This window comes from Macrotis lagotis, chromosome 6, assembly GCF_037893015.1.
Source record: "Macrotis lagotis isolate mMagLag1 chromosome 6, bilby.v1.9.chrom.fasta, whole genome shotgun sequence".
Classification (NCBI taxonomy): Eukaryota; Metazoa; Chordata; class Mammalia; order Peramelemorphia; family Peramelidae; genus Macrotis; species Macrotis lagotis.
The window spans coordinates 169,805,238-169,818,008 of NC_133663.1; the positions used below are offsets into that span (position 1 = coordinate 169,805,238).

The 12,771-nt window shown below is 33.8% G+C and overlaps 1 long non-coding RNA gene across 3 annotated transcripts in view; it reads left to right on the top strand.

Moving 5' to 3' along the window:
* LOC141491257 (uncharacterized) overlaps nt 1-12,771 on the top strand; it is a 410,135-nt gene that overhangs the window by 84,880 nt on the left and 312,484 nt on the right. For all 3 annotated transcript variants that reach the window (XR_012469541.1, XR_012469542.1, XR_012469543.1), the window contains exon 3: nt 8,932-9,100. This is a non-coding gene — a long non-coding RNA (uncharacterized LOC141491257). The remainder of the gene's footprint in view (nt 1-8,931; nt 9,101-12,771) is intronic.

Below are 12,771 nucleotides of genomic sequence, written 5' to 3' on the forward strand. Positions count from 1 at the left end.
TAACAAATGTGGTAAATGCGATGATCAACTATGATTCCAGAGAACCTGACATGAAGTCTCATATTCACAAAAGATGTGATAGAGTCAGAAAACAGAATGAGACATAACTTTTGGATATGACCAGTGAGGTCATTTATTTGACTTGACTAGTCACATTTGATATAAAGTGTTTTTTGTTAATCAACCAATCATCGAACATTTATTATGCATCTACTCTGTGCTGGACACTGTAATAAGCAATTGGAGGGGAAGAAAAAATTTTTCCAACTAAAAAAAATAATTTTAAAAATTTACTTTATAATAAAGAAACTAGAAAGATTCATAAATATTTGCCACCAAGTGAGCTATGTGAATAACAATGTTCCATATACCAAATGATCTATGAATGTGAATATCTATGTCCCATATATAATGCCCCAATGTATCATTGATCAAGTCACATAACTTCTCTGTGCCATAGGCAATTTTCTGAGGCTACAAGTTGCTGAGAAGGTACAGACTTGATTTGGTAGGGAATGTAATCACAATTCCACTTCTTATTTTTATTACTTGTATATCCATTGTATAAGGGAGTAATTATACTTTGACCAATACCTAGAGATCCATAGTGAAAAATATTAAAGAAAGAAGATAATGGGGGAATATCTGCTTTTCCCTTCATCTGGTTCCTTCTGATTTTATTTTTGTAGTAATCTATTTTTTAGAGAAGAGTGAAAGGAATGTGCAGAATTTGTGGAACTTAGAGTAATTTAAAATATATATTTCTAAAAAGTGGGAAGTATAAATTTCTCAGTTATATGAAAAAAAGATGAAAAATAATAGATTTGGATTCAGATACTATGACTCTAGAGTCAGTGTTCTTATAATTGTCTTTATGAAGTACAAGTTTCAAAAGTCATATATTAGCAAAATGGTCACATGTTATTCACAATAATAATAATTTTTGTTTATTATTATCCATGATTCAATATTTCAGTGGTCTATAATTTTATTTGTGTGGGCATTTGTGGCATTAAAACTAATCACTTTCCAAATTAATGGTCAAAAGAAATGGTATTACTGAATAGGTTAGTTCTTAGAAAACTGAGACACAATCTATCATCGGTCCCATGTTATTAAGCAAGTATTTATTAGTACCCATGTTTAATTAGGGCTGTGAATAATTTTAATTTTAATTCAGGCTTCACCTGAAACTAGCACTGTTATTTAAAAAAAAGATGGTAGTTGTATATCTCAAGTTTTAATGAATAGTTTAAATTTACCCTTTGTTTGGAGGAAGAAAGATAGGTTACAAAGAAAATATCTCAAGGTGGTTTCTCAGACTATGATTATATGATTGATCCAGACTCTAGTCACCCGTCATTTGAAACTGCATTCATAATTGCCTTTCTCCATGGTAACACTTCTGAAAAAGAGTATAACCAATGAAAATATATTTTTTTTAAAAAAAGAGAGTATAAGTGATTCAAAAATACCTTAAGGAATGCTCTTAAATTGTCAATATTTGGTGTGTAAGGAGAATGTCCAGAATCATGATATAAGATTTTTGACTTCCTTACCAAGTCACAGGGTGATTAGCCACATAATAAGTGATTTCTGAAAGCATCTTTGAAATTTATGACTGATACATGGAAAATAATTTGTATTAATAAGAATTCTCTCCCCAAATGAAAAAGTATAGCTTTTAAGAGGTACTCCTGAAAATCGAATTTAATTATAGAGAAAAAACGAATAGTCCTTCAATTAAATATTTAATTTAATTAAAACAGACCACCACCACTATTTTGTTAATCCAAAATAGGAAGGAAGCAAGGAAACAAATATTTTTCAAGTATTTATGTATTAGATACTGTGTTAAGAGCTAGTGGTACAAATGCAGGGAAAAAAAAAATTTTTTTCATTGTCCTTATCCTCATTGAGTTTACATTATAAGGGGAAAACCACACCAAAAGAAAAAGCAAGTAGTGGAGTGGAAAAGGGAAAAGGGGGGAAAGGTGCCTGGTGAGAATAATGGTTTTGAATTCCAAAGGTTAGGAACATAAGTCTGGGAAGGGAATGAAGGTAAGCCTAGATCCTTTCATATAATAGAAGCTACAAGGGGAATTGACCAATATAAGAAAAGGGTAGGCCTTAGAAAGAGGGATATTTCAGACTGACAAGGCCACTTGTTCTAGGGTGAAGAAGTCTTAAGTGCTAAGGGAAATTCCAGGACTGAAAGTTAAGAAGGGAGAAACAGGGCCTGGAGCACACTTAAGGCTACTTTGGGCTTCTCTACACACCATAGGCAGGGATATGAGGGCTTATTAAAGTCATTTTTGTTCTTCACATAAACAAATAAATTATTCTTGTAATGTTACTGGTAGAGAAGGGAACTTTAAAAAATATTAAGATAAGGAGCAAAGAACATACGAATATTTTAGTTCAAAATCTGATTATAAACTCTTCCAAGTAGAAGTGAAATCAGAGAAACTATTCCTTCTTACTCTATCTTGTTTTTTTTTTCTGGTAAATTCTCACACATATTTTTAATATTTAGAAAAGTGATTCACATAAAATATTAAAAATATAATTCTTTATTTCAATGATTTTAATTTTTGCTAGAACACTTGACAAGAAGATGTTTGGATCACATCCCAGTGCTACTTCTCTCTTTTTTGAAAACCAATAATAGCAATGTAATTTATCCTAAAGGACAGGAACTCCAAGCAAATGTACACACCTTTCAAATACCAAGTTGCAGCCCATTAAGCTTGACTTGATTTCTTTTTTCCTTCCACCTCTCGGCCTAAACCAGTCGGAGTGGGGACAGTAGGTGAAATGATGCCAAATTGTACAAAACAACAACAACAAACTAATAAACATTTCTCAACAAACGCAGGCAACAGTGACATCTGAAATTGTCTACTAACGTTCTGTTTGATCTCAGGAGTTAGCACCAAAAAGTAGCATAGAGGTCTTATTTTGTTGTTCAAAGGGACTCAGAATAATCATATTTAGCATCTTCTCCCCTTTCCCATTCTTCAAAGGAGACTTAAGAGGAAGATATGCAGGAGCTTGGGACTAAAAGCTTGATTACTCTGCTCTCTTCAGAGCAGTACCCAGCCACAAATAAGTCTTTCTGATTTCTTAAATAGTGTTGGTCTTGGGAATGAGATTAGGAATGAACTTTTCATGTTCAAGTTAAACATCTTATTGTCATTCATTATTGGAGGAAGCAGGATCTTAAGTTTTATGGTAAAGGCTTCTCTTATCACCAAAGGCTTGTTCTACAATGAACCCATACAGAGCAATTAACAAAGAAACCTCATTTGTCCAAGACAATAGAAAATCAGAAAAAATATGCAAAGAAAATATATTCCAGGAATTCTTTCATTGGAAATGAAGTAAGAGAGAGAGAGAGACAGACAAATGAGAGAGAGGGAGAGAGAGAGAGAGAGAGAGAGAGAGAGAGAGAGAGAGAGAGAGAGAGAGAGAGAGAGAGAGTCCTTAAGTGAAAGTTCCTTGAAGTTTCTGGGTTTCTGGACAAGAATGCGATGAAGACTGCCTGATGTTGGCTTCTGCCCAGAATTTTATTTAACTTTAGCAAGCTGATGTGTAATTGAGCAAAATCTATCTTCTCCTTCAAATCTGGAAAACCATAAGCACTTGAAGTGACTGCAAAATCTGAAGAACCTTTTTATGCATCTCTTGAGTCACATATCTGGCAATTGAATTCTCGGTTCAGTTCTAGTCTTTTTTTGTCAGGATGTTTTAGAAGTCCTCTATTTCATTGAACGTTCATCTTTTCCCCTGACAGAATATGCTGAATTTTGCAGAGTCTGAATTCTACATCACTGACAGATGCAAATAAAATGAGAAGCATATTAACGGCATAAGGTATATGAAGAAGACTTAGGGGAAACTGATTAAAAACAAAAGGAAAATATTGGTAGTAGTCCAAAGAAGGAATCAATAAATCATAATAATTTTCTGTGCTTGAGAAATTCATCATGTGTGTGTGTCCACTAAGCTAGTTAATCACTCTGTCCCTTGAGTTAAATAACTCAGTAATGCCTTACCATACAAAGCTTGTACTACACCAAATTCTCGATTATATCAATGAAGACAAAACACACTTTCTGGTTTCCAGTTTAAATAAATGATCTCAACCAATCATACATGGGAAAGGACAGAAAGCTGTAGTGGAAACATACATAATGGTTGCTGGGCAGTGTTGAAATAAAGTAATGTTCTAATTTAATTAAGAAGAAAAACCCAAAAGAAAAAAAAATGGATCAAACCAATCCTCTTTAGTCATCTTTCATCTCCACTGACAAACATGGCTGAGGCATTCTTATAAGCATTTGAGAACTAAAAACATTGTGGGTAATCAATAAATATCAATCAGTTTTCCTGATTTAGTTGACCCTGATCTCTATCATTCTTCATACCCCATGTCATATTTTCCTTTCCCCTAACTCTCCAATATACTACATACATACATACATACATACATACATATAAATGCACATACAATTTGGTGCCATTTGACAATGAAAACATTAATTGTTTATCAAAAGAAAATTGTTTCTCCTTTTGGACAAGTATGCAGTTTAAGAAGAGATTTGGTTGTAGAGAGGAGAAAAACACAGTTGTAAAGCCTGAGATGGAAAAAGGATTAATTGTTGTACCTTCAGGTCATGCTCTAGATACTTCTCCTACAGTTTTTCCTGCCATAAATAAAAGGACAGAAACAAAAAAAGGCATCTCCCCCCTCCTGGACATAGAACTAATTCGTTCTAAATAGACAAATTTGATTGTAATCTCTAGCTCACTTTTCTGCTTATGTGGTTGGGTTATATCTAGGAGACTTTCTGAAAAGATTAAATATTACTTATATCTGGCAATTTTTCTACTATTTAGGTAAATTTATTTCAATTATCCCAGGAACCTTATTAAATCACCTTAATGGGCATTAATATGACATTGATTGTTAACAAGTGCTACCAATTGATAGGGAGATCAGCCTAGAATCAGAGTCAAGTGTGCTAGATCATATTAAGGAAGTCCTTTTTTAATATCGTTTTTAAATTGCAAACTTAAACATAAAATAAAGACAGTCTATGTTTTCAATTGCTATAACTAATAAGTTCATATTGCCATGGCCAACTTCTTTGTGAGCCTCTTTGAGGTTAAGTTGTCCTTGCATGGTAGACTTTAGGTCTGACTCTAAGTCTTTTGCTGAAGACCTTCCAGCTTTCTAGCATATGATGGAACTGGTTTAGCAGAGCTGTGGAGCTAGGGGTTCCTTCTTGCCATTATGAAGCAACAAAATAGGATTTAAAAGGTGTAGTATTTTTAAGGGAATTTATAATAGTAGACATCATTTTTGTAATTGTTGGTGACATTGTAGAATGGCTTTTGATCACTCCTGGCTTGAACTAAGTATTCCTTCTGATACCTTTTTTTTTCTGAAATCCTGGACTTACACAGTGGCTAAGGATTGCTAAGATATAGTTCCTACCAAGAACTAACCTTTAAATTTATAGTTTTTCAATTTTATGAAATAGAAAGCAATCAAACAATTATGATCTTAAAAATCATGGAAGTCCTGAATAAAATCTTCATGGATTGAAGGATTAAGTGTACATGAAGAAATGATGCTTTTATGCTTTTGAAAGCATCCCCATATCTATATCTATATATGTATATATCTATTTCTCTCTCTCTCTCTCTCTGTCTCTCTCTCTGTCTCTGTCTCTCTCTGTCTCTCTCTCTCTCTCTCTCTCTCTCTCTATATATATATATATATATATATATATATATAGGACAGGTTCTCTTTCCATTTTACAAAAACATTAAAAGGAAGAGAATTGAGTTCTGAATTTAGGGAGGTTTCAGAGGTAAATTCAAGAATTCTTTGAAATTTGAGTGACAACAACTAAGTCTGATTGCTTAAGACTAATGTGCAGAGGAGAAAGTTGGTTATAAGAGGTAGTTTGGAGGACTTTTCTTTCAGGAAAGTCTAATGAGGGAGTTCAAATAATGGGGACTTTTTGATTTCACACTGATTCCATGAGTTCATAAAGGAAAAATGTGCAGTAGGTGAGAAATAAAACTACATTGTTTCTTCTAAACTCATTTGTGCTTGGTTGTCACATTATTATTCTACTTGTCAAAGAGATTAAATATTTGCAGTTGCAAGTGATTTCTGGACTTTTCAGTTTCATTATGACAACTGCATAATATTGGTTAAACTAAATTAGAACTGTTTTATGTTTTTGTCAATCCATTTATTTACTATTTTAAAATTTCAATAACTTATTTAAATGTGTCAGGCTAGAGTCATTTTGATTATAACTATACATTTTTGTCATTTTTATTCTTCTGGTTTCGAATTAATTTTTATCTTTGCTATAAAAAGTTAGGGAGGTGTAGCAGACTGTTAGATTTGCACTCAGAAGACCTGCATAAAACCCCAGTTTTACCACTTTCTATAAGGGTGACTTTGAGCAACTCATTTCAACTTTCTAAATGCCAATGAGGAGACTTGGCTAGATGACATCAAAGATCTCTTCTAGATCCATATCTATGATAGCCATGATCCCAAGACAGTCATCTGATTATACATAAGCAACTGATTCTAGGACAACTTTTATGTAGAAAATGAATTATTATCTAGGAATTAAATGAAGTTAATTTCATTTTTTGGGGAGTGATGTTGGTGCTTATTATGTCTAATTCTTGATGAAATCATTTATGCTAAATAGGTATTAGACTTCTGTATACTGTAGGAACTTTGGGTTTTTCATTTATTATTTATAAAACAAATTTTCCAATATATTTTCCTTATTTTTTCCTATGCCTATTTTTGATTTTTGAATCATGGAATAACAAAGGGTATTTTAATTTATTTAGGTAGGACAAATAATTTCTATATCCTACCATGTTCTGCACCATTGTTGTCATGCAATTATTTACATGATAGTATTTTGGAGGCCATGTTAAAGTTAGCTCTGCTATTCTTTCATTTAATCTCTCCAATGAGAACCTCTGAGTTATCCTTCCATTTAGTTGTGACTTTCTTTTGTCTTTGTTAGGGTCATTTTGGATTGTTTTATCTAGGAGTATGTTCATATGTTTATTGAACATTTAGAGTAGTAATACCTATATTAATGTTCATAGGTTTGAAAACTGCTTAATTATTAGAATCTGCAATTTTACCTGAAGAAGTTAAAAGGGGTCATCTGGGTTGATGTTTTTTTTTATTTCATAGGTTCCTATGGCCAAAGAATTCATGGCCAATTGATTGGCCTACAAGTGTTAATTTTTTTCCGTACTTTAACTTGGCTGCTTCTCGGAAAGTCAACATCATCTATTTGTAAATTCATAATTAAAGATTTACTTAAAGCAGATAATTGATATGGTGGATAGAGTGTTGTACCTTTATATAGGCACGATCATTTTCCTGAGTTCATATTTGGCCTCAGACACTATCTAGTTTTATACACCTGCATAAGTCACCTCTTTTTCTTGGTTGCTCATCTTTAAATTGAGCTGGAGAAGGAAGTGGCAAATCAATCTTTCTTTGCCAAGAAACCTACAAATGAGGTCATGAAGAGTTGGACATGTCAGAAATGACTTAAAACTACCACCACCACCACAGCAGCAGGAGTGCCATCACTACTACCACTAGCACTATTACCACCAGTACTATTACCATCATGCAAAGCTTTTCTTAGTCTTTAGAACCTGCTAGAGTCTGTGCTCCAATGGTATTACCTTTATGAATCAGAGATCACATTCAAGTCAACATAAAGCATCGTAAGAGGACGTTGTGAATTATATCATACACTTAAGACTTTTTCTAATCTGGATGCAACCTACCTTTTTATCCTACTTTTACTGTATTCCCTTTCATACACTGCTTTCTAATCCTACTGAACTACAAGCTGTTACTCAGTTTTATCTTCCCATTCCTTGTGCCTGTACTCATTTACAAAAACACTCCTAGTTTCCCACACATATGAATACTCATATCTATATAAATATCATACTCTATGTTATAAAGTATGTATGTCTACTGTATTTCTCTATTAGATCTGAAACTCTTTGAGCACAGATCACAATGATTTTCATCTTTTTAGCAAAGTATGTAACATAGAGCCTTATACACTGTTAAAATTTCATCATCTGCCCTGAAAGATAATAATCTGTTAATTTAGTGAAGGTTTTTAAAGGTGATGTCTCTATGGAAAAGATTAGAGCTAGAGCATGAACTCTTAATACATACATAGCAGTTTTTAAGGGTGGTGAGTTCCCTATTATGAACCACAAGCAATTGAAGCAAAGAATGGCAGGGCAATCAAGAATATGGCTGTTAACAACAGGCCTGATTTTAAATATTAGAAGTAGGAAGGGCAGCCCCAGAACCTTAGAGTAACAACACCCCACAGTGTTGCTATGTACCATCTATTGACAGTATTAATACTGTACAATACAATACAATGTGTACATCTATTGATGTAGTCATGTATATGTGTATATCTACAGGCAGCTTGATACAGCAAAAGATAGAGAACTGAATCTGGAGTCAGGAAGGCATGAGCTCAAATCCAGCCTCAGATGCTTAGTAGCTGTGCAATCCTGGGGCAAATCATTTAACTTCTTTCTTCTTCAGTTTTCTCAACAATAAAAATGACACCACTCTCCCAAGTTATTGTGGAGATAAAATATTTGCAGAGTGCTTTGCAAAAGTTTTGCATAAATGCAAAATATTTTTTGCCATTGATATTTTAATATGTATGTTTGTAAGGGCAGCTAGGTAGCACAGCGGATAAAACACTAGCCTTGGAGTCAGAAGGATGGGAGTTAGAATCCAGCCAGATACTTGACACTTGGTAGCTGTTTGACCTTGGGTAAGTCACTTAATCCTGATTGCCTTGCATCCAGGGCCATCTCCAGTCATCCTGAATCATATCTGGCCACTGGACTCAGATGATTCTGGAGGAGAATGTGAGGCTTGTGGTTTAACACAGCACCCTCTCACTCAATTCCAATTCATGTGTTTATAATGGCATCACCTCCCTGCTACCTATCTTCAAGGACAAATCACCATCATGTATGTATCTATGTATTTATTATTATTATCTCTCTAGAATATACTTCTTATTTTAGACTTCTCTTATGAAAATTTTGCTTGACAAGGGTTCTAATATTAAAATGGCTCTCTTACTTGTGTGACTTCCATACAGGATCAGCATCTCCTATGTTTTCCCCTCATACCTCAACTATATTGTTGCAGACATTTATTTTTTGTCTCTCTACAGAGATCAAGGCTCCTATCTGCATCTCCACCTGCTGCCAACATTAATCACACTAGACAAAGATTTGGTGGTTACCTGATATTCTTTAAAATAAAGAGGAAAGCATATTCATAAATAATAACAGCAATGGTAAACAACTGAGGCAGGCAATTTAAAAGGCAACAGATGCCTAAGCTGCCTGAGATGGGGAATAGAATCTGCTCCTTTCCATAAACTCATTTGCCTTCTCCTGAGAGAGCATAATGGATGGCTCATGCTGGTGAGATTGCAGAACAGTTGGGGGGGGAGATTTTTCCCCTTCTCTCTCCCACTGTTTATGCTTCTGTTCTTGCTATGTCTTCAAAGTAAATATCCCTTTGTTAAATCTAATTGATGTTAATTGGTGAAATGGAACTGGTGCTTTAATTACTGGTGGTTAAAGGAGTGGAAATCACACCAGTATAGGAACTCAAGTCAATAGCATTAGAGAGCAATATCTCTTTCACCTCAGGGGTGCCACTAGAATCTTGAGGAGAAGATATAGCCACCTTTCTTCTGGGGAAAGAGACACTGGGACAATCCCTTCATAAGTATTACATGTTCACAGCATTCCTCTGATCTATCAGTTATGATTCCTGTCAGAAAAGGAAAGGATGCTATTCTGCTATAACATTTTCCTAATGAACCCATGCTGGCTTTTAGTTTCCATTACTTCTCATCCTAAATGCTCACGAGGAATTACTTAAATAAAATACCCCAGTATTTTGCCAACAAAGTTAAATTAATTGATTTATATTCTACTTTCTTTTCCTTAAAAAATGTCAGGATTATTCTGTCTCTGCTTCATTTGTTTAACACCTTTTTTATTCTCCATGATCTCTCACAGATCTCTGAGAGTAGTTCAGGAATCGCATCTTGCAATTTTTCCCCCTGTGATCTCTAGATTATAAAACATTGTGGCTGTGTGAATCTTTTGTTCTTGGTTGACTGTCCTTGTACATCCTCTGTTTTTCCTTGCTCTGGGTGTCTAGCAGGAAGTCTTATAGACCAGGATATAAAATAAAATGTCATATATCTTGGGAAAATTAAAACAAAAGAGTTGGGCAGTGATGAATCTCTGCCACTGTCAGCATTACCTGTGTCCTTGACAATACATTTTAAGCCATTCCCTATTCTCTTCAATATGGCTGTCATTGGTTCTGGGACCCTGAAAGCTACCTGCGGCAGGCCACTGACAGTATTTTATTCATTGTATCCCTATCACCCAGCATAGTGCCTTTAATAAATGATTACTAAATTGAATTGGATAAGGCATTCAACTTAAGAGTAAAGATCTACCAGATTCCTAATAAATAATTGGTAATCCTTGATGAAGTCACTTGAACTTTCTTGTCTATTTTCTTAATATGTACAATAGTGTATAAAATGATTAAATTCTCTTTATCTTTTATGATGACCAAATGTTTTGTTTTGGAACATTGCTAAGTAAGTTGTAAGATCCATTGTAATGTCAAATTGATTCTGGATATTTCATTAAGCTGCACAGAATTGGACTCCAATTATGCCTTATAAAAAGTCTCAAAGATAAGCTTCTTGTTTTAAGTTCCTGAAGTGGGAGGGTTGCCTCTGTTTTGGTTACTTTAATAATATGAACTTGAGATAGATGATTAATAAATGTTTTGGGAGATGAGGAGATAAGTTTTCTCTTTGAGCCAAAGACTGTATATATATTAGTTTACAAATTATTCCTTAGGATATAAGGATTTTTTTTTTCCCTTTCATGAGGAGAAATCTATTTCCTTTTAAATGTCCTATCATGAATTTCAGATTGCTCCCTTGTTCCTTCCCTCCTCCGTTTTCCTTCTGGTATTATATTCAGCTGTAGCAACTTTGCTACCAGTTCAATCATTGAACATTTTAATAAAGGGAAAGCAAAACAGGGAGGGGATTAGTCTTGCCATTAATATTGTGCCTGTGTCCACTCATTCCTTAAAAAAATCCATTTCCTGAGCCTACAGCTACCTGACCACAGGGATTCATTACACTGTTATTATTAAGGGTATACTCCCATAAATCCAAATACTGAAAGATGTCATAATATGAATGTAGGGGTAAGATCTAGTAATGTTTTCTGTACAGAGTGTCTGGTTTATGTTTTCAGGACAGACCTCCAAAATAGACATTTTAGGATGTTTGTCATAGCTATGTCATCTCTTAGATAAATGAGCAGTAATTATTTTATCACCCAATCACCACATTGATTAATAGAAGGACCAGAAATCAACAACAGTAAGTGAAGTTATTAGAGTTGTGTTTTACCTTTTCCCTTAACTTTCCTATTTGTCAGTTGGAGGATCTCTTTTTGATGGGGAAGAAAGATTAGACAAAAAAAATGTTAAATAGAAAATGAACAACTCCTAGTTACAATGGAGTCTTGATGGATAATGGCAGTATTTATTCAAGTTTTCTTCATTGGTTTTTATATTTCATAGTGTTTATATGTTAATTAAAATTTCCATCTTTATGTTTTAGATGCTCAGGAAAGATAGACTTTATGACCCAGTGATTGCTTTTGTGTAGTCACTATAATCAGGGAAAGAAAAGGAAATTAAAAATAATTGAAAAATACTGGAGAAAGCATCAGCAAGATGTGGGTTTTTACACTTGAAATTGGGGGAAGCTGGGTTCAAATTCAATTTCCAATTGTAAATTCCTACTTAGAAGATATGAAATCCTGGGTGAGTTCTTTAAACTACTTGAAACTCAAGCAATTCTCTAAACTTTATCTACTAAGTCATACATAGCTTTCAAATGGAGTTCCTGTAACAAGAAAAGAACAGATCCTTGAATCAATTGATACATATTTGAATGTCTGATAATGCAAGGCAATCGCCTTTGTAGATTACAAGGAAATGCTTGACTTACTTTGGGGTTTGGAGGAACAGAGAGTATGGAGAAGGATAGGATGTGTGTGTATATACATATACACGTATATACCTTATATACAAGCATACACAAATTAAAAATTTATATAAATCAACTTCTTGAGTCTATAACTAATTGACCACAGGGATTCATTACATTTTGATTATTAAAGAAATTTGGACATTTCTCAAATTTAAATATTGAAAAATGTCATTACATGAATAAGGGGGTAAAAGGGAATATGTTTTCTGTTCAGATGTCTGCTCATATGATGTGTATGTGTGTGTGTTGTGGACACAAAGAAACATACACAAACATATATTCATATAACTTAAAACATTTATATATGCATATATGAATACATAAATTATCCACTTAAAAATTTTTCTTAGCCTATAATTGCATTGTGATTATTAAAGGATTTGGACATTTCCATTAAATTGAAATACTGAAGGATGTCATAACACAAATATAGGTGTTTGATCTAGGGAATGTGTTTTCTTTATAGACTGGTCTACATGGCACATGAGTATGTGTATGTGTTTATTTTTTCTGTTGAGCT